We start from the raw sequence: 26,861 nt of genomic DNA on the forward strand, positions 1-26,861 counted from the left end.
GGAAAGGGACCTACAGTCTCATTTCACTGAGGATCAACTTCACCATCTGTACCGCTTGACTCACTCGAGCACTGTAGATTCTAAAACCCAAGAAAACAACTATAAGCTCCTATCGCGGTGATACAGGGTCCCTACTACCCTAGCTAGAATTTTCCCTACAGCCTCCGATAGGTGCTGGAGGGGGTGCGGTCAGAAGGGCACCTTCCTCCATATTTGGTGGGAGTGCCCCGTGCTACAGCTGTTTTGGGATATGGTTAGAAAACACATATCAGATAGCCTGGGCATTAATATTCCGGCTTTGCCAAAACATTACCTGCTCCACATCCCCCCCATGCCCCTGTCTTGTTACAAACTATGTGCTCTTCCCCACCTCCTCAATGCAGCAAAACGCCTTAAACCAATACATTGGAAGAGCTTGCATATCCCAAGCGAGCAGGATTGGTTGGGGAAGGTGGGGGAGATCATTGAGGCAGAGAGCTAGCTTGTTGACTGCAGAGACACTCGTAAACGATTTGATCTTACTTTGGCAGCTTGCAAAGCCCACTTACATGACACAGCCACGGTCTCATCTAGTTTATATGTTGCATTACTTACCTTCAGGAGACTTGTCCAGGCGCACCACCAGTCAACTACCGCGGGTTCCACTTGAACGTGGACATACCACATCAGCGAATCCGGTGAGAGCTATTCCACATGCCTTCTTTTCCTTCACTACCCCCTCTTCTCTACCTTTTATCTCCTCTGTTACTTATCCATCTTTATTTATTTTCTTCCTCCATCCTTTTTATGTTTGTTACATATTATTATAAAAATTTTTTGTTGTGTTCTGTCCATGGGACACCTGGGTGTGCCATAATTAAGGGAGCCATGCTTGCATCCACTTTAGAGCTAGAGCATATGGTAACCCTACCCCCTCCAGTTTGGAGGAGAGGCCTGTTCACTTGGTGAAATATCCGGGACAGGAAGGGTGCCCCTTTGTTTGTTCATCACCAATAGAATTATCTCCCTGTTGATATGGTTGTCCGTGTTCGGACCATGCTAAATGTTCCCCCTGGTGTCCCTCATCCCCTTCCCCTCCCTTCCCTTTACCCAGTGGTGATCCTGACCTCCCTGGGGCCCTAAGCAAAATTCTGCTAAGGGGCCCTCTATGGCGGCGAAAACTGGGCGTGGTTTACGCAAAACAGTGAGCGTGGCTTGCATGGGAGTGGCTCGGAGGGTGCGTGGTTAGAGTCTGAGATGAATGAGGGATGGAGAGAGAAAGAAAGAGGGAGAGAAAGAGAGAAAGAAAGAGGGTGAGACAGAGGGAGAGAAAGAAAGAAAGAGTGAGAGGAAGAAAGAGGGGTGGAGGGACAGCAGGCCCAGATCCTACACCACAATAGAAATATGTGTATTCCAGAAAGTTTAACAATCAGCAGATAAAGATACTCCAAACACCTGGTGTTGGCGCTTCAATCATCCCGGCACCATGGTTGTTATGGTGTCAGTATGATTAAAGCGCATTATTTCTATTATTACATTGTAATATAGAATGACATATTCAACTCACCATAATGCTGTATTAGTGGAAGCCCAGAGTCCCTCCTTACATCAGATGTCCCCAGCAGAGCCCCTCCTTACATCAGGTATTCCCAGCGGAGTCCCTTCTTACATCAGATGTCCCCAGCAGAGCCCCTCCCTCCTTACATCAGGTGTCCCCAGCGGAGCTCCTCCTTACATCAGGCATTCCCAGCGGAGCCCCTCCTTACATCAGGCATTCCCAGCGGAGCCCCTCCTTACATCGGGTATTCCCAGCGGAGTCCCCCCTTACATCAGGCATTCCCAGCGGAGTCCCCCCTTACATCAGCCATTCCCAGCGGAGTCCCCCCTTACATCAGCCATTCTCAGCGGAGTCCCTCCTTACAACAGGCATTCCCAGCGGAGTCCCCCCTTACATCAGGCATTCCCAGCGGAGTCCCCACCTTACATCAGGCATTCCCAGCGGAGTCCCCCCCTTACATCAGGCATTCCCAGCGGAGTCCCCCCTTACATCAGGTATTCCCAGCGGAGTCCCCCCTTACATCAGGCATTCTCAGCGGAGTCCCCCCCTTACATCAGGCATTCCCAGCGGAGTCCCCCCTTACATCAGGCATTCTCAGCGGAGTCCCTCCTTACAACAAGCATTCCCAGCGGAGTCCCTCCTTACATCAGGAATTCCTAGCGGAGTCCCCCCTTACATCAGGCATTTCCATCGGAGTCCCCCCTTACATCAGGCATTCCCAGCGGAGTCCCCCCTTACATCAGGTATGATGCCCCAGCAGCAGAGACTCTCTCCGTCGCCATTATAGAACAGAGGGGACAGTGGAGGAGCTGGCCGAGTGGCTGCCAATAGGAATTGAACTGCGGCGCCGCCCACCCCTGCCCCTTCCCACATCATTTCACAGACAGACATTACCGGGGTGGGAGGTTGTTTGGCACCTCAGCTCAATTCCTATTGGCAGCCACCCACCCGGCCTCCTCTTGTTTTGTCTGTAAGAAAATGGCGGCCGGCGGAGACATTGTCTTCGCCCGGCAGCGGACCACTAGCAGCCGCGGCAGTCTTCAAGAAAATGGGGGTCGGCGGAGACATCGTCGGCCAACCTCTGCCCTCCACTACCACCCCCTCCCATCATACCTCCCCCTCCCATTATACTGCCCTCCACTGCCACCCCTCCTATTATACTGCCCTCTACTAACCCCCCCATTATACTGCCCTCCACTACTACCCCCTTCCATCATACTGCCCCCCTCCTATTATACTGTTCTCCACTGCCACCCCTCCCATTATACTGCTCTCCACTGTCACCCCTCCTATTTACATTATACTGCCTTCCATTACCTCCCTGCTATTATACTGCCCTCCACTGCCATCCCTCCCATTTACATTATACTGCCCTCCACTACCCCCCCCCCATTATACCCTGCTACCTCCCATACACTGCCCCCTCCAGTCATGCTGTACAGTCCCCCCCCTATACTGCCCTCCACTACCCCAGCCCCTCCCATTATACTGCCCTCCACTGCCACCCCTCCCATTTACATTATACTGCCCTCCACTACCCCTCTCCCATTATACTGCCCTCTACTGCCATCCTCCCATTATACTAACCTCCACTGACCCCCTCCCATCATACTGCCCTCCACTACCCCCTTTCCATCATACTGCCCTCCACTACCACCCCTCCCATCATACTGCACTCCACTAACCCCCTCCCATCATACTGCCCTCCACTACCACCTCCTCCAATCATACTGTCCTCCACTACCTCCCCCCTGCACTCTGTACATAGCTCATCCCAAAACCCTGCACTCTGTACATAGCTCATCCCAAAACCCTGCACTCTGTACATAGCTCATCCCAGAACCCTGCACTCTGTACATAGCTCATGCCAGAACCCTTCACTCTGTATATAGCTCATCCTACAACCCTGCACTCTGTATATAGCTCATCCTACAACCCTGCACTCTGTACATAGCTTATCCAAGAACCCTGCACTCTGTACGTAATGGACTCCAAACACTGCATGCTTTTATCCTTTTTATTTTATTTTTATGAATGTGCTGGGGTTTGTATCTATCCTGGAGTCTCTTGCTTGTGGAACAATAATAAAAGCATATTTTATAGGTACAAGGAAGCCCAAGTTTTGTTTAATGATGCCCATTAAGCTCCTCCCACTGTCAGCAGTTTGACCATGCCCACATTTGCCACAGCGAGCTATGCAAGGTTACTTCCTTCCTCAAGTGTACCTCATTCTAAAGTTCAAAAGTTGGGAGGTATGCCCCTGCTCACTAATACAAGGTACAGCACTGCAGAGCACTACAACCCACAGCAACACACTTACCATCATAGGCGTGCGCACAGGGTGTGCCAGGTGTGCCCAGGCACACCCTAATCATCCTGTGCAGCACAGATTCCCCCTACTGCCCTAGCCCTTCCCCCCCACAGCACTTCTGAATTCCCCCCTCTCCTCTCCTGCCTGCTGTTGCTGTGGGGATATTTCAGAGTGAGTGAGGGAAGGGGGCGATAAATATTTAATTTACTGGCCCCCTCCCATTCTGAATTAACAGCGTGAGTGATCGGTAGTGTGTGTTTGAGCTTTGGGGTGCACACCCTAATGCATTTGGCTGTGCACACCTATGCTTACCATGCATTGTAGTACGGTGTACAGGAAAAAATTATGTATCTTTGATTTTAATAAATGGGCTGCCCTAATACAACAAACTTTAATGGCTAAAATAATGTAAATTCGTAATGCACCAAATCGCAGTGTAAAAGAACCCGAACATTTTGTTTTTATTAGACCAGCGATTTGTAAAATGACATCTTCCTGTGTCTGTAATGTTCACACCTGAGTGATGCTGCCACATTGTGTTTTTCACGCGTAATTGTAAATGCACCAAGGAAGCTCACGTACCAAATTTTGGCACTGTGCCGGGCGCATTTTTTAACCTGCATTTTGAATGAATGGCACCCAAATGCACCTTGTGCGTTTTACAGCAATTTGGAATCGCGGGCAGAATCCCAGCAATTCTGATGGCAATTGCAAATCGCCAATTGTGAACAGGGCCTCACCCTATTTTATATAATCTTCTGGGTTAAAAGAAGACTAATGCTGCGTACACGCGACCGTTTTTCATGACGAGAAAAATGCTATTTTTTAAATTGGTCATTAAAAACAATTGTGTGTAGGCTCCAGAGCATTTTTCGCGAAGTGAATAAAAAATTTAGAACATGCTCTATTTTTTCTCGTCGTTTTTCACGTCGTGAAAAACGGTCGCGTGTAGGCTTTAACGACGGGGAAAAAAAAAACGTGCATGCTCAGAAGCAGGTTATGAGAAGGAAAATTAGCATTATCAGCCCAAAGGGTGTCACCAATCTAATGGAACTTCCCCTTTATAGTGCCGTCGTACGTGTTGTACGTCACAGCGCTTTGCTCAAGCATTTTTTTTCACGAGCGTGTGACGCTTGACAAGAATCACGTCGAGAAAAACGTTTTTTCCATGACATTAAAAACGGTCGTGTGTACGCGGCATTACAATGTTAAAATAACCTGCAACAATTCCCCGCTCATAATTATTAGATACCTTACCCATTTTCAACGAGTTATATATTTTTTTTACTCTAGATGCCTTACACGCAGGACTACTTTACATCTTTGAAAAGCGTTTTGTCAAGAACGGGTTAAACTTACCATATCCCCCCCACACCCCCACCGCGTGCCCTTAATTTAATTTAGTGCAGAAAAATACAAAGGCTTTGTTCAATGCATGATTCTCTTACATGGGTAAAAGGAGCTGCCTATTTGCACACTGGTTTTGGGCTATTGTGCTGTAATATTTGCTCATGCAAACTCATTACACAAATAACTGCAAAAGCAAAAGGGATGTGTATTGCATCATTTTAACGACTGTAGTAGAGGAAAAGGGTGGGGGCCTTTCCACTGGGTGGGAGATATAGAATGTTCAAGAGATTGACATGCTGTGCCAGCGTTAGCGGAGAAGGTGGCACACTTCCCTGCAGTGCTGCAGCTGCCACTTGTCTGCCCCAGAGTTTACGATCATACGTATGTGTGTAAGAGCATAGGCACCCTGCCAGCCAGGGAGGCCCTGGATAAAGCTTTCCCTGGCAGGGAGCCTGGTTCTGCACTGACATGAGCAGGGGGGAGAGAGGTGTCAGGCTGCGCGTGGCGCTTGCTGTGTATCTCTGATCAGCAGATGTTAATACGCTGTTGCCAAATCCCTCTGTAGGCTGACACCCCAGAAAATGTATGTTCTGTGAAAGAAGGTCAGTGATGGGTGGCAACATATAAAGGACACATAAAGAGTTCTCCCCTGCTGACATTGTCCCGCTATCACATTTCTGCAGCGCTTGGCTCAAGCGGCGAGCTGATTTTTTACATTGCCGTTCACATGCATAACTCAATTTCGGATGACTAAGAAATGACTCAAGCTTTATTTTATGATTTCTTTTTGCTTCAAAGATCCTATTTTGGGCCGTTAAAGTTAACTTGCTTTCCCGCACATTGCTTAATCAGGCATTTGTATCTCAGGGAATAGCCATTTAGAAAGCTGGTATTTCTACAGACACTCCCTGCTCAGCCTAAGGGATGCCATCCAGCTTGGCGACATTGTAGCAGTTGCCAGGGGAAGGGGGGGGTAATTAGGTTAATTAGCCTGTTGCCTGCCATTAGCAGGGCCACTGTCCCTTTTAATGTATTATATCGTGTTCTATATATGACTCCTTCAGGGCATGGATGGGTGGGTGGGTGGGTTGAGGGGAGCTTTTTCTTCTCTTCTCCCTGCAGGCCAAAACTTGTCTTCTCCCTCAATGATCTAGTAACCCCCTCTCAGTCTTTGTGTGCTTACCTGACCTGCTGAAAAGAAATAATACACGTCAGCCTTTTTTTTTCTTTCTATTGCATTTTGATAAAAGCTAAATATGGATCGAGAAACTCTAAAGGAAAACTGAGTTTATGTAAACATTATGAATGGGAGATTTGTTGCCATATGAACATCCCACCTACTGCACCAATGCAAAAAAAAAGTCTACAGTGCTGAAATCATGCTGTGTTAAATTAATTTTACAGTATGTGGCATGACTACGCTTCAGGAAGATACCTACCGTACAAATAAAACACCAAAAACTGTTAAAACTGAAAGATTAAGAGCTCATTTACACTCGCACACATTAACGGCTAGTTTACGCTTCAAAACAAATCTTTGGACAGGCTTTGTTAAAGCTCCCTGAATGCCAGTCAAAGCTCATCACTAAATAAAATGGTTAGCTTACAGTCCTATTTACACCTTGCTTTTGCTTTGCTTCAAAAATGATACCCCATGTAGCTTTAGTGGTGCTTCAAAATGTCTTCAAAGCCTCCATATAAGTCTCTATGGCAACGCTTACTTGAAGACCCACCGACGCCTCACCGATTTCCCACCAAAGCCTCATCAAAGCTCCACCAAAGCCTCATCGAAGCACCAAGCAACAGCAAGGTGTAAACAGGACTGTAAGCTAACCATTTTATTTAGTGACATGACCGTTGACTATCGTTTAGAGCAGGGTCGTCTTAACAGCATCATGTTACCATAAGTTACCATAAGATACCCCCTGTATTGTGCCCCACTACATCACTGATACCCCCTACACGGTGGCCTCTCTACATCCCTGATACTTCTAGCACTATAGCCACCCAAGCTTACCCAAGCATTGCTACTCCCTATACACCCCAGATCCCCCCTCAGCATTGTTTTCCCCCCATACACCCTTTATATCCCCCAGCACCATTATTCCATCCATGTAGTACCCCCTTTTCCAGTTGAGATACAGTGCGCATGTAAACTTTTGGCTCTGTGCCCACCTCCAGCACTGCACTCATCTATACCAATCAAGCAGGCAGAAGGCGAGGCGGAGGAGGAAGCATCCCTCCGGGCATTCCAAGCCTTTCGGTGCACAGTGCTGTACAACTGGACTCACCATGACACCATCCACAATGCTACTTCCACAAGTGGGCTCTCAGTGCTGCCAACTCAGCAGCTCCCACTCCAGCTCCTACCCTGCAGCCTTCGAGTCCCGAGCATTCAAGCTGCATGGGGCGGGGTTAGAGCATCACTGGTGCTCCGGCCCTGCCCCTCCCTGCTCCTGTTCTGCACAGCACAGCACAGCGCAGTGCAGCCAGCCTGCCTCCCCTGTGTATCCATCACTCTCAGTGCCATCATGGGGCCCCCAATTTTGTGGGCAGCGTGGGCTCAAGAACCAGCTGATTTTGGGAAAGTGCAGGGACCCCCTATGCAGCTGGGGCCCCTGGGCAGTGCCCAGGTGTGCCCTCTCATTAAGACAGCCCTGGTTCAGAGAGCTTTAACAAAGCGTATCCGAAACCTTGTTTGGAAGCAAGTGTAAACTAGCTGTTAATGTGTGTTAAATAGTTGCATTTCCATGTTCTGTGTACTGTGGGAGACCAGATATAGTAAATGTAGGGTCCTGGGTTCAGTAACAACTTAAATTGATACTAAAGCCTAACTAAATTTAAGCTGCGAAATCCAACACTTACCTTTTAAACTGCTTCTTCTTTTCAAGCTTGCCTTTCAGTTGCGGCCGATACCATAATTGCTCTCCCTGGTTTTCAGGTGGCTTCATTCCCTTGCAGGGTTCTATGGAGTCAACCACCCTTGGACACTCCCAGGATCGACTACAGACTTGTCAGGATGTTGCCAGTATTGACATGGACGTGGGGTAGTTATTAATTTTGGGACATATAGTCTTGGAAGGGGATCAAGTCATTAGTGTGCCCTTCCAGGAAGTAGTTCAAGGAAGTAGTGCGGAAGAATCTATAGCCTGTGGCTGTAATGATTTAAAAAATATATGGGATTATAGGCAGGATGCCTGGACATACCAAATAACGTTGACACTACAACCATATAACTCTTTTTTTTTTTTTTTTTATTAAATAATCAACAAACATACATACTTTATTAAATAAATAATACTCAAATATATTACTATAATAATTTTTTTTTTTTTGGATAAAATAATGGCCGCGGCATACTATTGGATTAATATATTATAATCAATTAACTTAAAACACCAATGTACTTTATTCAACCATTGTTCAACTAAAATACACAACTCAGCCACTACGACTCGAGCTGCAGTAGCCATGAATTTAAAACAACCAACTATCCCCTCTGCACCTGCAAAGAGATTTATCCATATAGTTTAATGCCGCGACAAGGGTGGGTGGGAAGCTCTGCTGGAACGGTCCTCCTCAGGAACGGCTGGCCCCGGACCCCTTCAGCCAGCTCCTTAAATAGGCCTTACCTGACCTTCTAGAACGGGGATATGCAATTAGCGGACCTCCAGCTGTTGCAGAACTACGATTCCCATGAGGCATAGCAAGACTCTGACAGCCACAAGCATGACACCCAGACAGAGGCATGATGGGACTTGTAGTTTTGCAACAGCTGGAGGTCCGCTAATTGCATATCCCTGTTCTAGAATATTCCTAACACCAGCTGACCCTGACTGACCTATCAGGTATCCCTAAAATCCTACATTCTCCCCAGTAACCTGGCTAGCTGGCCCAATCCCTGCCTTTCCCGCCTAAGGGCCTAACTGACCTATCCCGGCTTTCGCTTTGACCCATAGCAACAGCTGCTAACCACCAATCCCGGATGTTCCCGCTCAAAATAGCCCCAAATGGCCTTGAAACTGCCCCTGCCATGAATCCCATAAGGAAAAGGGGAAGTTTGGGAAGAAATCATTTATTGTACAGTTACATAGATGCACAGTTAGGTTGAAAAAAGACACAAAGTCCATCAAGTTCAACCAAAAAAAATAATAATAATAATACAATCCCAGTGCTGTAGTAATTTATACAAATGTATTAATATTGTTTTTAAAAAGCCTCTACGTTAAGCTGTGGGGAGGACCGACAATAAAATCACTTTTTTTAAGTATAGTAAGGAAAGGTTTCCCCTCACTCCCTGTCATGACGACAGATGTCATCAGGACAGGATGCAAAAGAAAAACACTCAAAATTATCTGAGACCCAAACTAAATTGACAGGTGCCGCTCAAGGCTCCACCGGGTCCTCTTATGTAGCAACCGCTTGGAGTGCAGACAAGGACAGAGCTCATCCCAGCTCTAGATATCTAGTGGAAAAGGGTCCTGGAAGTCACACATCTCTGCAAAACCCCATTAGATGTATGACAGCCTCAGCCTGGGCTCCAACCAGGCCACATACCCAACGCGTTTCACTCCACCCATGGGGACTCAAATGATCTACTCCGTTCTTTTTCCCAAAGCTGAAAAATAAAAAGATTTTGGCTGGAGTTTCTGTCTAGATATGCCTACATTTACAAGCAGCAACTTACCAATAGTCTGTGTCTCCTGCTGCACCAGTAGTTCTTCTTTTTGAGCCCTACATCATTACAGGAAACACTAGTGAGGTAGAAACTGAGCACAGCATGGAACACAGGGGATCAACTCTCCTGAAAGTGTCAGTTTCTGCAAAGACGTCAGGGGATGATTTCTCATCAGAGTAACATTCGGTAGCACAAGCAGAAGGTGTGCTACTTATATGTTCTTCTTTTCAGGCATCTTTTATATTGGCTTTGCTAGTCACTTGTCGGTCTCTGGCATCTTTTATATTAGCATGTTTACTCACTTGACAGTCTCTTTAAAAATCAATGCTTACACCACAGTCACATGTCCTTACCTAAGCTGAAATAATATCATCGGTTAGATGCAGGCAGAAGGGTAAGATTTCCTCAGTCTCCTCTCCCCAGTGATCAGACTGCAATATTTGCAGTTGATTTATACAATTGTGTAATCCCTGGCCCAGTATCTCAGTCCAGCAAGTAGATGCTATGCTGACCCTGGGTGATGATAGACAGTGATGTCCTTTTGGAGGGAAAACCAGGTGATGTCATTGTAAGGGGAAATATAAAGTAAATAAATACCTGGAAGTGTTATACTAAAGCCTGGTACACACTATTCGCTCTCTTCTGTTCTCTTCTATTATAAAAAATACAAAAATGAAGGAACACTAGTGTCATTTATATGTTACAAAGAATATAACAGGATATGTAAAAAGGAAATCAAGGATGCAAAAATTCAAAACGAACTACAGATTGCAAAAGATAGTAGGACAAACCCCCAAAAATTCTTCAAATATATTAATAGTAAAAAAAGGTCAGGTCTGAGCATGTAGGCCCCTTACAAAATAATGTAGAGTGGGTGACTGGGGACAAAGACAAGGCTAATTTATTAAATGCTTTCTTCAGCTCTGTGTATACAAAGGAGCATGGGGGAGCTCATGTCCATAATGGGGGTGGTAGTGACACAGTGGCTCAAAAGTGATATGGTCCAGAAATATTTAGACAGAATAAAGGTAGATAAAGCACCTGGACCAGATGGCATCCACCCACGGATCCTAAAAGAATTAAGCTCTGTAATTTCAAAGCCACTGTATCTAATTTTTAGGGACTCATTAATGACAGGAATAGTACCACTGGATTGGCGCGGGGCCAATGTGGTGCCCATATTTAAAAAGGGAACAAAGTCTTTACCAAGTAACTATAGACCTGTTAGTCTAACTTCTATAGTTGGGAAGATACTGGAGCGTTTAATAAAAGACCACATGGATGAGTTCTTGCTGGAAAAAAACTATTTAAGCAACAGACAACATGGATTCATGAAAGACAGAAGTTGTCAGACAAACCTGATTTCCTTTTATGAAGAGGTAAGTAAAACCCTGGACAGAGGCGTGGCTGTGGACGTGATACACTTGGATTTTGCGAAAGCGTTCGATACAGTTCCGCACACACGGCTCATGTGTAAGGTAAGGTCTACAGGATTGGATATATCAGTTTGTAAATGGATAGAAAACTGGCTAAAAGACAGAATTCAGAGAGTCGTGGTTAATGATTCATACTCTGAATGGTCAAAGGTTATCAGTGGTGTACCCCAAGGTTCAGTGCTGGGACCCTTACTTTTTAATATCTTTATAAATGATATTGGGTCTGAGATCAAAAGTAACATTTCTGTCTTTGCAGGTGACACCAAGCTATGCAGTGGAATAACGTCCTTACAGGGTGTCTCCAATTTACAAGCCAACCTCAATGCTCTGTCCAATTGGGCGACTAAGTGGCAGATGAGGTTTATTGTTGATAAATGTAAAGTTATGCACCTGGGGGCTAAGAATATACATGCATCATACATACTAGGGGGAGTACAACTGGGGGGATCCGTAGTGGAGAAGGATCTGGGGGTTTTAGTTGATCATAAGCTCAATAATGGCATGCAATGCCAAGCTGCGGTTTCCAAAGCGAGCAAAGTCCTTTCTTGTATTAAGAGAGGTATGGACTCCAGAGAGAGAGATATAATTTTTCCCCTGTACAAATCATTAGTAAGACCTCATCTGGAATATGCAGTTCAGTTCTCAAAAAGGATATCGGGGAACTGGAGAAAGTGCAGAGAAGGGCAACCAAACTGATAAGAGGCATAGAGGAGCTCAGCTATTAGGAAATATTAGAAGAACTACATTTATTCACTCTTGAGAAGAGGAGATTAAGGGGGGATATGATCAACATGTACAAATATATAAGGGGTCCATATAGTGAACTTGGTGTTGTTATTCACTTTACGGTCAACACTGAGGACAAGGGGGCACTCTTTACGTCTAGAGGAAAAGAGATTTAATCTTTAAATACGGAAAGGTTTCTTCACAGTAAAAGCTGTGAAAATGTGGAATAGACTCCCTCCAGAGGTGGTTCTGGCCAGCTCAGTAGATTGCTTTAAGAAAGGCCTGGATACTTTCCTAAATGTACATAATATAACTGGGTACTTGTAGGTAAAGTTGATCCAGGGTAAATCCGATTGCCTCTCGGGGGACCAGGAAGGAATTTTTTTCCCTGCTGTAGCAAATTGGATCATGCTCTGCTGGTTTTTTTTTTTGCCTTCCTCTGGATCAACTGTGGGTATGGAGTTGGGTGTATGGGATTGTACTATGTTTTTTATTTTGTTTGTTTATTTTTTTTGTGGTTGAACTGGATGGACTTGTGTCTTTTTTTCAACCTAACTATGTAACCCATCAGGTTGAACAAAAATAAAAGCTGCCAGCTCCAGTCGGAGCTGCTGTACTAATGATCCAACTTTAGTACAGTGACACCCCCCCCCCCTGCTGAGCTGTTGTGTCCCATCAGAACACTGCGATCAGCACTCTGAGCCATTGGCTTGTTTTCCAGCATGCCGACTGGCTGGCATACACACAGGCTGAATGTTGGCCAGCATTCAGCCTGTGTGTACAGAGCTTTACACATTACTTAGCATGCACAAACTTATTTAAATCCACTTTAATGACAACATCTACTGCCTCTTTAAGGTCTGGGTTGCACAGTAGGTGCTGTTAAATCACAAAAGTTCAAATAGTGTCTGTGGCCTGTGTCATGACTGTTGTCTCCTATCATGATCGTCATAGTTTGTAGTGAACAGGTGCAAATACGTTTTGCTAGCTATGAGGAAGTTGGCAGTAAGCATCTACGTGGTTGTTTAGAGATGTAGACTCCATAGCTGGATTATACAAAAGCAAATTAAGCGGTTGTCTAGTAGTTTAATATAAACACTGATATTACTGCAAGCCAAAGTACACGGAAACGATTAGATTATCATTTACTTCAATACCATATTGAACTCCAGCAAGGGAAATACCTGTGAACTGTTCCAAGTCAATTGCAGTGTCCTTAACTATATAGTGACATCTAGTGTACAGTCTCTGGAACTGCAATATATATTAACTTGGTATATACAGTAATCGTAAAAGGAAGAGATATGGTCTCTATAGACTTGTTATATACAGTCATTTATGGTAATTTGATCTACTGTGCTTACAGTGATTAAACAGTCATTAATGCCCCTAAAACCCCTAATGCACTGCCCTGCTATATATTATTTTGGGTTCAACTAATCCTACATAAAGCACAGTGACTGGAATTCTTTGCAAAACTACTTCTGTATATGACCTGTCAAGTAAACCTGTCACAAAACAGGATATTTCAAGTGCAATAAACTGCTGTCATCTACTGTATGTATTTATAAATAACCGGCTTCTTAAAGGGTCACTAAAGGAAATTTTTTTTTTTGCTGAAATGACTGTTTATTGGGTATAGAGACATACAAGTTAACTGATTCCTTTTAAAAATGATTAAAAATTGAAATTTAATCTATCATATAATGTGCCTCTAGTTTCACTTTCGATTTTGAAGGTACATACATGAAGTTCCGGGTGAGAGGTGAGTCGGGAAGACTCACAGAACAAAAACAACAAATCCAGGGCAGTGTTTTGTTTTTAAAATGAATCCGATTGGTTCTGAGGAGTTTTAGACACACAGTAATGACAGCTTAGACCACCGTGAAAATCTCCCAGTACCATGGTTATAAGGAAACTTATTACAGCTACTTCAAAGCAAAAACGAACAATGAGGATATGAAACCAGGACTGCAGTAAGGTAAAGGAAGCTATTTAGCTAAAAAAAAAAAAAAATTCCTTTAGTGACCCTTTAACCACTTCCAGACCTTAGGTGTTTTTCAGATTTGGTGTTTGCAAGACTAAAACAGTTGTTTCTGCTAGAAAATTACTTAAAACCCCCAAACATTATATATTTTTTTTCTAACACCCTAGAGAATAAAATAGTGGTCATTGCAATACTTTTTGTCACACCGTATTTGCGCAGCGGTCTTACAAGCGCACTTTTTTTTGGAAAAAATTTACTTTTTTGAATTAAAAAATAAGACAACAATAAATTCGGCCCAATTTTTTTATATATTGTGAAAGATAATGTTACGCCGAGTAAAATGATACCCAACATGTCACGCTTAAAAATTGCACCCGCTTGTGGCATGGCGTCAAACTTTTACCCTTAAAAATCTCGATAGGCGATGTTTAAAAAATGCTAGAGGTTGCATATTTTGAGCTACAGAGTAGCTCTAGGGCTAGAATTATTGCTCTCGCTCTAACGATCGCGGCGATACCTCACTTGTGTGATTTGAACACCGTTTTCATATGCGGGCGCTACTCGCGTATGCGTTCGCGTCTGCGCGCGAGCTCGTCGGGACGGGCGCTTTAAAAAATAGTTTTTTTTGTTTTCTTATTTATTTTTAGTTATTTTATTACTTTTTACACTGAAAAAAAAATGTATCACTTTTATTCCTATTATAAGGAATGTAAACATCCCTTGTAATAGAAAAAAGCCTGACAGGTCCTCTTAAATATGAGATCTGGGGTCAAAAAGACCTCAGATCTCATATTTGGGCTTAAATGCAAAAAAAAAAAAAAAAATTTGGAAATGTCATTTTTTCAAATGACAAAAAAAAAAATTGTCTGTTTAAGAGGCTGGGCGGGACTGACGTTTTGACGTCACTTCCGCCCAGCAGAGCTATGGGGACGGGCGAAGGAGATTTTTCCTTCAGTCTCGTCCCCGCTCAGCTGCCGAACGGTCCCGATCGCCTCCGCCGCTACCGATGGCTCCGGTAAGCGGCGGAGGGCGCGGGAGAGCGGCAGGAGGGCCCTCTCCCGCCACCGATAACGGCGATCTTGCGGCGAATCCGCCGCGGAGACCGCCGTTATCGTTTACCAGACCGCGCACACTAAAGATTGATACCTCGGTTGTGGCAGCAGCTGCTGCCGTTACCGAGATATCAATCTTTAAAAAATGGACGTACATCGTCGTGCGCAGGTCTGGAAGTGGTTAATATCATAGAGTTAATTATATTTAGTATTTCCTCTTGCTGGGTTAGAAACCCCAGAGGAAGAAAGTAGGGAGAGAGGGTCTGGGACGTCATGTCCTGCTATGGAGGAGATGTTGCTGATCCAGACCAGAAGCAGCATTATTAGGCAAGTGTTCTACGTTTAATAGCTTACTATTGTTTCCCATAGCTTCAGGGTGTATATTATTATTATTATATATTTATATAGCACCAAAAGTTTGTGCCGAGATTGTCAACTGTATTTTGTTCGATATTCAAGGCTTGAATAAAAAAAAAAAAAAAAAAAAGTTTGCGCCGAGCTTTACAACATGAAGGCAGACAGTACAGGTACAATAAAATTCAATACAGAAGGAATCAGAGGGCCCTGCTTATTGGACCTTACAATCTAGGAGGAAGGGTCAAGTGATACAAATGGTAATAACTGTGGGGGATGATCTGATGGAGAAAATAAAAATACATTTAGGTGGAGGCAGGGTAGGCTTCTCTGAAGAGGAGGGTTTTCAGGGATCGTCTAAAAGCAAACAGAACGGGAGATAATCGGACAGATTGGGGTAAGGAGTTCCATAGGATGGGAGAGGCTCTGGAAAAGTCCTGGAGGCAAGCATGGGAGGAGGAGATCGAGTGAGCTAGAGAGCAGGAAGTCTTGGGAGGAACAAAAAGAAAATTTTGGTTGGTATTTTGAGACATTATAGAGACTGAAGACATGTAAAGACTGGTGACAGAAGTATATCTGTTACCTTGTTGATATCTCATGGGCACTATACAAGATAGTTAGGTATGTGCGCGTAGTGGTCACCTTGTTGTATGTTAGTAGGTGAACCTGTTTATTCCAAATAAAGTTTATATGCAGTTCCTGTTATTTTATTAACCCTGTCTCTTCTGGTCTGGGATTCAATAGCTAGTGTTTGCTCAGATCTCAGTAGCCAGCATACGCTATAGCCAGGTTAGGTATCCAATGGCCCATGGATATTTAAAGGTCTGATTGGATGGCAGATATGAAGCTATCAGAACTAAGAATCAGAATAGGGAGGCTGACCCTGAGTTCCAGTGTCACAGCACGGTTTCTGCTGGTGTAAGCTACATTCCAGGCTGGTTGGCCAACAGTTGGAGGATCTCCCCATCATTACTGATTATGTCTTCAGGTCTTCAACACCAAGACATCATGATCATCCTCAGGGGCCCCTGCAACTGCAATTTGCTGCAACATTCATCTGGAGGTATCTTTATTAATAACTATATATACCCTGTAATATGTGCACAATTACACCAGGACTCTTATCAGGCTTTTGATATAACCTGTTTGTACACTGGATATATGCACCATTAATAATCTTTTCTTATATTTAACTTGTATTATTCCCAGACTGGTGTGCTTCTATATACTGATGGTTAATGTAATATGCTGGTTGCAGTAGATCCTCTGCTTCCAATTACTTTGATTAGATTACTGGTTAATTTCCCAAGATGGGAATCCCCTCTCCTCACAGAGGCCCTGCCCTGGGTAGAGGTACTGCCAACTTTATTATTAAACCCACTTTCAAGGTATGGAATATGTTTTTTGTACTTTTTATATTGACATTGCAAAGGTGGAGTAAATGAAATGAGACACAGATACATTAGGTAAAGCAGTTAAAGGCTAATGGAAAGAATAACCACTTTTGCCAGTACATCAGAGACAACATCACTAGATGAGCAAGTCAAGCAAGCTGCACTGTTGTTGTCTGCTTTCTTAGTTGAGTACATTTCCTTTCTGACAATGATCATGTAGATAATGTATTTAGGGAAATGTTCTAAGATGAAGCCACAAGTAGAATTGCATGTGGGAGAACATAATAAAAAAAAAACAATTGTGTGATGATGGTATAGCACCAGAAGTAGAGAGAAGTGTTGCTGATGCCTCATATAGGTGAAAGCTGTTTTTTTATTGATACTGGTAGAAGTAGACTAGACTCTTCCCAGGTCTTGTAGCACATCATGTTCATGCAGAAATATACACAATGGGCAAAATTCTCAAAACCATGTCTAAATTTAGGATTATCTAACTTATGTCATTTAAGTTACGGCGCCCTAAGTTGGTGTCGTAAACTACCGTATTCTCAGTGCATTTGCGCACAAAACTGCGCCATCCTTAACTTAAGTTTCAATGCCTAAGGCGTGGTTATGGCAAGTGGGAATGAAGTGGGCGTGCTCCATTGTAATGAGCCGTGACCCCATGCAAATGAAGTGCCGGCCGTACTGCGCATGCACGCGCGAATCTGGACCTCAATGCGCATGTGCAGAACTTTGGTCAGCGCAATCAGTGAGATAGGTAAAAGGCCAAGCGTACTTAGTTTGAAGATCGCCCTGTGTCTAAATAGCCCCAGTCAAACACACTTCAATTGCAAAAGTATTTCCCTGTGTTCCCTTCCTAAAGCAAGTTGCTTCTGCTTTGAACGTTTGTCAGTGTTTGTTGGTAAGATTGTTTTGTGAGAAAAGTGTTTGTGGAGTTGGAGGTTATAGTTGGTGTTTGTTTTTGATAATTTGTTTTTTGTTTTGATTGTTTGCCTGTTTGTTTTTCCTATTAGTATTTTTTTGGTTTTGTTTATATTTTTTGTTTTCCTTTTTTGCCTGTTTGTTTTCGAATTAATAGTAGCTGTCTGTCTATTTTTTATTTTGGCTTGTTTGTATTTTCTTTGGTGTGTGTGTGTATTGTTGTTTGTTTGTTGGCTGAGTTCCCTGTTGCTGGGTGTTGTCTGTCATGGCTCCCAAGCGCAGGAAGCTAAATTTTTCACCGGCAGAGAAGCATATACTTGCTCAGGGCGTCATTAAATTTGGGCGATTTCTCCATGGCCCTGAGAGCCACACCACCACCCCGGCCAGGAGGAAGGAGATCCTTCAAAAGATCACCGATCGGATCAATGCGGCGGGGGGGGGGGAGACCAGGACCATCGCTGGAGTTCAAAAAAAAATAAATGACTTGAGGAGCGTGTCCCGGAACAAGCTGGCAACGCTGCATGCCCATACCAGGGGCACTGGAGGAGGGGGACCCTGCCCAGTCAGGATGAGTGAGGAGGAATGGGCAGTGGCCCAGTGTTTCCACCCACAGCAGGTGGTGGGCCTGCCTGGCTTTGACAATGATCCTCTTATGAGGACAGGTAATTTTTTGGAATTTCTATCTGGTGATTAGCATGTGTGGGTGGGGGAAGGGAAGATGTGCCAAGTGTATGGATCCAACAACCTGTGATTGTTTTGTGTCCTCCCCAGATGGCCAGGAGGTGGCAGCCCCATCAGCCCAGGAGGTGCCAGCCCCATCAGCCCAGGAGGTGGCAGCCCCATCAGGTCAGGAGGTTGCAGGCCCATCAGCCCAGGAGGTGGCAGCCCCATCAGGTCAGGAGGTTGCAGCCCCATCAGCCCAGGAGGTGGCAGCCCCATCAGGTCAGGAGGTTGCTGGCCCATCAGGTCAGGAGGTTGCAGGCCCATCAGGGCAGGCTGCTGCACCACCCCCAAGACAGGCTCATGCAGAGTCCCAAGAAGGGCAGGATTCGCCATGGGAGGGGAGTGCCCACAACTCCCCTAATTTGGATGTTGAGTGGGAGGAGGATGAGGGGGAGGAAGATGACAATATTCTGATTGGGCAGGAAATAATGATGGGCCAAGATATGACTTTTGAATCATCCCCTGAGGGAACCCCACAGGCGCCCAGAAGTCAGGCCACCATCATGGGTCGCCCCTTCCAACCCTCCTCCAACATGCAGCAGCACCCATGGCTCACTCCAACTCCAACTCCTCCTCCAAGGCCACAAGCCTCAGGGGCAAGTAGGATGCCGACCCCTGAAAACAGGGGGGGGTTGGTGCGTCTGCCGGTCAGTCTGTTGAGGGACAATGTCCGGCAGACCCGCAGTCTGTCTGCAATACAAAAAACTATCAGCAAGGTGGAGCGCAGCCTGGGTGCAATGAGGGAGTCACTGGGTGACGTGGCCACCAACTCCGTGGGGGTCATCACCTGTTTGTGGGACCTGAGGAACGCCACAACAGGTGTGGCCCAGGAGGTGACTGCCCTCACCCAGGCTGTGCAGGCCAATACCCGGGCTGTGCAGGCCAATACGGCTGCCATAACTTCCTGTCTGACAAGGATAGCCGTTGCCTTGGAGGGAAGGCCAGCAGGAGGACAGACACCAGGGGAGGCTGCTTCCTCCCCTGTACAGTCCCCCCGCCCTCAAAATACTCCCTCCCCTGCACAGTCCCCCCCCCCTGAAAATACTCCCTCCCCTGCACAGTCCCCCCCCCCTGAAAATACTCCCTCCCCTGCACAGACCCCCCCCCGTGAAGATCCCCCAGTTGGCCGTGGCCGTCCCCGTGGCCGTCCCCGTGACCAGCCCAGAAGGAGCACTCGGCAACATCCTTAAGTTGCAGGGGTACTTTTTTTTTTTTTTACACTGTACTTATGATTTGGTATATGTGTGTGAATGATGTGTGAATGTGGGGGGATGGCATTCCTGAAAACATAAGGGTGTCACCCTCAGTTTTGGTGGAGTAGGGATCCCCAGGACCAGGGAGAAGTCATCCTAGGTTCCTGAATGGTGTATGAATGCACAGTGACATAATTGGAGCCGTGGCGGGGCGTTACTGCTCCCAAGTACCAAAGGGGGGGGGTACTTGGATCTAATCCAATTCTATGTGCATGTGATGTGTCTGTGCTAGGGACCACAGTGACGTGCATTCATGCATTCTCATTGTGAGATAATTAATGTGCGTTTTGTAAATCAAAATAAACATTCTGTTTGGCATATAAGTAATGTGCATTTATTTAGCAAAATAAAGATTTAAAGGTCACATAATCTCTGTGATTTGGTCTTGGCAAATCAAAAACAAAAATTGTATTAGGATGCATTTACTGGGCAAAGATGCCTTCAGACAGTTGTCTCCTGATAGCCTGGCCCTCAGCAGACCGGGTAGAGGGGTTTGGGGGGGGGGTTGCCTGGGTGGGGGGTTAGGTCAGGAGATATCTCCACATGCATGCCCCTTCTTAATGCAAAATTGTGCAGTATGCAACATGCACCAATAATTTTGCACACAAAGTCTGGGGAATACAATAGTGTACCCCCAGTCTTGTCCAGGCATCTGAATCGTGACTTTAGCATGCCAAAAGTCCGCTCAACTATAGCCCGGGTCTGGACGTGCACCTCATTGTATTTTCGTTCTCCGGGTGTTTGGGGGTTCCGAAAGGGGGTCATCAGGTGGGGTCCCAATGCATATCCTGAGTCACCTGTAAGGGAAAAGACAGGAGAATATTAGTCATGCATGTGCCCCTTGTGATGTCTCCATCATGGGGGGGGGCATACCTGACACCAATGTCACTCACCAATCAGCCAGCTGTCTCCATACACGTTCATCTCCAAGTCTCTGTAGATCTTGGTCTGCCTTAGTATGAAACTATCATGGCACGAGCCGGGAAACTTGGCACAAACGTGCCAGATGAGGCCATGTGCATCGACAATCATCTGGACATTGATTGAATGCCAGCCTTTCCTGTTTCTGAACAGGTGTTCAGTATCATGGGGGGGCTGGAGTGCCACATGGGTGCAGTCAATCGCCCCGATGATCTTAGGAAAGCCAGCAATATTATAAAAGTCTGTCATTGCTTGCACACGCTGGTCCTCCTGGGTGGGCATGACAAACTGATGGCTCATGCGCCGCAGTATGGCAGGGACCACCTGATGTAGGCATTTACTCATGGTTGACTGCACCATCCCAGCCACACCTCCAGATGCTCGCTGGAAGGAGCCACTCGCTAGAAAATGCAGTGTTGCCATAACTTTTTCCAGAGGTGTCAGGGCATGGGAACGTAGGGTTGGGGCGATTAGATCCTCATGAAGGAGTTGGGTAATCTCCAGGATGGCCTCCCTATCAAATCGGTAGTTGCCAATGACCTCATAAACTGGCATTTGCCAAATATCACGGCGTGGCCGATAAACACGCGCCTGTGCCCTCATCCTCCTCCTCTGTGCCCTCCTCCTCCTTTGTGCCTGTAAGGCAGCAAGTGCCGTCAAAATCATTGCTGGTCCTGGCATTTTTCAACAACAAACTTCACAACTAGAGCTGTAACTCCCTTCTGCAAACCCTTCCACAGCATGTGTAAAATTAGGGCTGGTTTTATAATGTGGAAATTTAGTCAGAAAAACTAACAGGTGCGCACAGGGCGGAAAATACGGCACACACACTTAATTCTGAGAATCGCCCTAACTCCCTCATTTGCATCTTTGCCTATCAAAAACAGCGGCGAGCCTAGCGTAATTTGCGCCCGGGAATGCGCAGGTGTAACTACTTTAAGTACGGCTGAAAATACGGAAATCTTTGCTTAAGTCATTTTGACGATCGCGCGCAAATAAACGCGCCGTGTAAAATTAGAAAAATGGAGTTAAGTCTGCGTATCTCTTTTGAGAATTTGGCCCAATATTACCAAAAGTATTGAGACACCTGCCTTTACACGCACATGAATTTTAATTGCGTCCCAGTCTTAGGCCATAGGGTTCAATATTGATTTGGCCCACCCTTTGCAGCTTTAACAGCTTCAACACTTAGAAGGCTGTCCACAAGGCTTAGGAGAGTGTCTATGGGAATTTTTGACCATTCTTCCAGAAGCGCATTTGTGGAGTCAGGCACTGATGTGGACGAGAAGGCCTGGCTCGCAGTCTCCACTCTATTTCATCCCAAAGGTGTTCTATCGGGTTGAGGTCAGGACTCTGTGCAGGCCAGTCAAGTTCCTCCACATCAAACTCGCTCATCCATGTCTTTATGGACCTTGTTTGTGCACTGGTGCGCAGTCATGTTGGAACAGAAAGGGGCCATCCCCAAACTGTTCCCACAAAGTTGGGAGCATGAAATTGTCCAAAATGTCTTGGTATGCTGACACCTTAAGAGTTCTTCTCCTCTCTGGAACTAAGGGGCCAAGCCCAACCCCTGAAAAAAAAACCCCACATGATAATCCCCCCTCCACCAAATAATTGAGCCTAGTGCACCAAGCAAGGTCCATATAGACATGGATGAGCGAGTTTGGGGTGGCTGAACTTGACTGACCTGCACAGAGTCCTGACCTCAACCCGATAAAGCACCTTTGGGATAAATTAGAGTGGAGACTGTGAGCCAGGCCTTCTCATGCAACATCAGTGCCTGACCTCACAAATGCGCTTCTGGAAGAATGGTCGAACATTCCCATAGACACACTCCTAAACCTTGGGGACAGCCTTCCCAGAAGAGTTAAAGCTGTTATAGCTACAAAGGGTGGGCCAACTCAAAATTTAACCCTACAGACTAAGACTGGGATGCCATTAAAGTTCAAGTGCGTGTAAAGGCAGGTGTCCCAATATTTATTTTTATATAATGCATGGCCCCTCAATGCGGCAAAGTTTACCTGTACCTTTAGCAGAGAAACAACCCCAAAGCATCATGTTTCCACTTCCATGTTTGAATGTAGGGATGGTGTTCTTAGGGTAATTTTTCTTCCTCCAAACATGGCAAGTTGAGTTAATGCCAAAGAGCTACATTTTTGGTCTCATCTGACCACAGCACTTTCTCCCAATCCTTCTCTGAATCATTTAGATGTTCATTGGCATGACTGTACATATGCCTTCTTGAGGAGGAGGACTCACTGTGTTTAGAGGAATGCAATACAAACGATTGTGGTGTGATGATGCAGATTTTTAGGGGGTTAAAACAGGCAGCGAAGTGGTGACATATCACCTTCTCACTGCCTGTCAAACAATTTCTCAAAAGTTATCCACCATGGATCACTCTTCAGAGGGCACCACAAGTGTAATCAAGTCAATGTGCTACCAAGGTTTTGTCTGTGAATTCAAAAATACTAATAATTGACACTTATTTCTTGCAGCAGCAAATGGGAGTTTCAACCGTCCAGACTGGCTGCCATACACACGGGCCGAATTACGGCCGGATTCTATTGAACCGGCCAATGCCGTCCTGATATTCGGCCCGTGTCTACAGCGCTTAAAGCGCTGGAGCCTGTATATTGAACACCTGAATATTCAATCTCTAATTTTTTTTTTTTTTTTTTTAAGATGAAAGATGTAGAATATGTGGAAACATCTCATGTAAATGAACCCCTTAAATTCTACACTCCTGGTATAGAAATTATATTCTCAATTTTATTTAATTATAAATTATTAGTTACACCTAATTTTTCTCCTTTGCTTATATGAACTGTCCTAATCTCACCGTATGGTGATAGACATGAGAAATGGATAGATATGATGGACAGTTACTATGACAGGAATGTTTAATATGTGGAGTAATGCACTTGCTTTACTGTTTTCTGTATTTTATTGATTTGTATACTGCTGATATAATACAAATGTATGTACTTTTATTGAAAATAAACTTAAAATTGAATGAAAAAAAAAAAAAAAAGAAATTATATTCTATAACATATTAAAATACTTCTGCAATTTATATAATACATTTCTGCTCATTAAGACTATCAAGGTGTACATCAATATGTAGGATAATGAACTGCTCAAAACTTGTCTACTGTGGACATCTAGTGATAGGGTTAGGTACTGCAAATTGGTGTCAGCGTTCCATTACGTGGAATTTAGCTCCTTCAATGGAAAAAAAAATAATAAAAAAAAGCTTTTTATTTACAAATAAAGTGAATGTGTAAATTTAATAAACAACATTTTGGATTATTGTCCCTTTTTTTTATATCACATTTTTTGTTCTCACTACAAAATTTTCATATGTGTGTGTCGAATCGTTTTAAAGGAATACTTTCCTAGGAGAAACCTAAGGCTGCCATTACAGTGACAAGGAAAAGACTGTAAAATAGTCAATTAATCGTGCTTGGATAAAACAAAAAATATGTTGATCACAAATTAACATATATTATCCCAATATGCAGGGCTAAAAAATGTCCAATTCATATATGTCAATAAAACACAAAAAACAGCTTCAATGCAAAGATGATATTAAACAGAACCTAAATGTGTATTTAAATTGGCTTACCAGATCACGTTGACTCTCAGATAATAGAGCAGGCAACCCCCCTTTTTTTTAATTTATTATACATTTTTATTTTATTTTTATATATTTTTATTAAAGGGCCCAGAGGTTTCTTTTGTTTCTTTTTATCTCTTTGTGTGGAGAAATCAGAGACCCGAAATTGCATATTCTGTCCTGAGATGATATAAGACAAAAGTGGGTTTGCCAGACCTCCACATGTATTACACAGCAATAACACTGATGAGGATAGTGGACTGTAATTCAGAAGTGATGAATAAACAAGGTCTCCTACTTGAAAAAGATGATGGCAGTCCATGACCTGGCACATGCACCTTGGCAGGTTGGGGGCTCTTCTTTTACTGGGCTTAGTCTAACCGCTCTCTCACTTAGGTCTGCGCACTGTTAACCGACTGATTGTCAGAGTGTGCCTTAGCAATGTTTTGCTAACTCTGAACTATAGGCTGAGTACTCCATTCTGTCAGCCTACTAAAAACTCTTAAACTACATATTTTTCTTCTTCAACACCTTTCTCTTTACCCCCCCCCCCTTTTTAATCCCTATAATGGATGCTATACGGATGGTCTCTCTCAATGCCAAGGTGCTCAACGTCCCAGAGGAGCGTCGTATGTTTCTGCACACTTTAAAAACGCCTTGTGGAGGATGCGTTTATTCAGGAAACTCACTTCAGAGATGACAAACTGCCAATGCTTAGCTACTTGAGGCCCACGCTATAGCCGAATGACGGCTTCAGCGCGGACCTGAAAATCCAGGAGGACGTCATTTGACGTCCGCCCCTTTCCTCGTTTCCCGAGCGCACAGCGGGGAAATTCTGTGCTGGCCGTGTCCCTTGGACACAGTCAATCACATATCGCCGTGAACGGACAATTGGAGTGGCCGTTAGGTATGCGATCTGTGCGGCCAATGAGAGATGATCTCAAATGTAAACATATGAGATCATCTCTCATTGCCGGCTCACACAGACAGCGTCCTGTCAGGGAGAGAGGAGACCAATCTGTGTCCCTTGTACATAGGGACACAGATCGGTCACCTCCTCCAGTCAGTCCCCTTCCCCCACAGTTAGAACACTATTCAGGGTACACATTTAACCCCTTCCTCACCCCCTAGTGTTAACCCATTCAATGCCAGTCACATTTATACAGTAATTAGTGCATATTTATAGCACGGATCGCAGTATAAATGTGAATGGTGCCAAAAATGTGTCAAAAGTGTCCGATGTGTCCACCATAATGTCGCAGTCCCAATAAAAATTGCAGATCGCCGCCATTACTAGTAAAAAAAATAATAATAATTCTGTCCCCTATTTTGTAGGCGCTATAACTTTTGCGCAAACCAGTCGCTTATTGCGTTTTTGTTTTTTTTTACCAAAAATATGTAGAAGAATACGTATCGGCCTAGACCGAGAAAAAAATGTTTAAAAAAAAAAAAATGGGCTATTTATTATAACAAGTAAAAAATATTGTATTTTTTTTTCAAAATTGTCGCTCTTTTTTGTTTATAGCGCAAGAAATAAAAACCGCAGAGGTGATCAAATACCACCAAAAGAAAGCTCTACTTGTGGGAAAAAAAGGACGTCAATTTTGTTTGGGAGCCACGTCGCACGACTGCGCAATTGTCAGTTAAAGCGACGCAGTGCCGGAAGCTGAAATTTCACCTGGGCAGGAGGGGGGTATATGTGCCCAGTAAGCAAGTGGTTAAAGACCGATTTTACCCAATGACTTATTCTACTAATACAACAGACAAATTAAAAGGGGTTTCCATCATACTTTCTGGCAGGCTGCAATGGACATGTCAGAATACTCTTGTTGGTACTGGCGGATGCTTTCTGTTCTAACTACCTTATATGTACCAAACGATCATCAGGACCTCTTTATCAGTCGCAAAAAAGAGGGAGAAATTAGGGCGCTCTGGTGAGGCTGGGTATCTGGTCCTTAGTAGCAGTGGAGAGATGGCACTGAAGGCATAATGATTAGTCCTCCAGCGGATCGCTGTAATCCTCGTCTTTTTGGGGGAGAGAGGGACGTGCATGCTCCAAAAGACGTTACCGCCCACCACTTTCACCTGATGTTACAGCGGTTGTTCCAACTTGGTTCCAGAACCCGGGCCGCCACATCACATCTTCCCCTTCTCGCGAATCCACTTTACCAAGGACTCTGACATCTGCAGGATGGCTCTCCCTCCCCCAGACAGACGAGGATTATAACAATCTACAGGAGGACCAATCATTGTATGCCTCTTACTACCTTGTAAGTGTTTTTAATCCCATTGAGCCTGTAATAAATCTTTTAACCACTGCACTTGGAGGCGCTTTTCTCTTTCCTTTCTTCATCAGTTGCAGCCTTGATAAACTCCTCATCCATGATTAATCTTGGGTGGTGACTTTAGTGTCCCCCTGAGTCCATCTGTTGAGAACTCATCGGGTACCTCCTCTGTTCCACCAAGCTCTTGTAAACACATAATGCAAGTCCTACACAAAATTCCATTTGGGAAAAAGAATTTATACATCTTACTCTTCTCATAAAATATATACGCATATAGATTACTTTTTGATCCCACATTACCAACTACATGC

Source organism: Rana temporaria, chromosome 1 (genome assembly GCF_905171775.1).
Source record: "Rana temporaria chromosome 1, aRanTem1.1, whole genome shotgun sequence".
In the NCBI taxonomy this organism is placed as follows: Eukaryota; Metazoa; Chordata; class Amphibia; order Anura; family Ranidae; genus Rana; species Rana temporaria.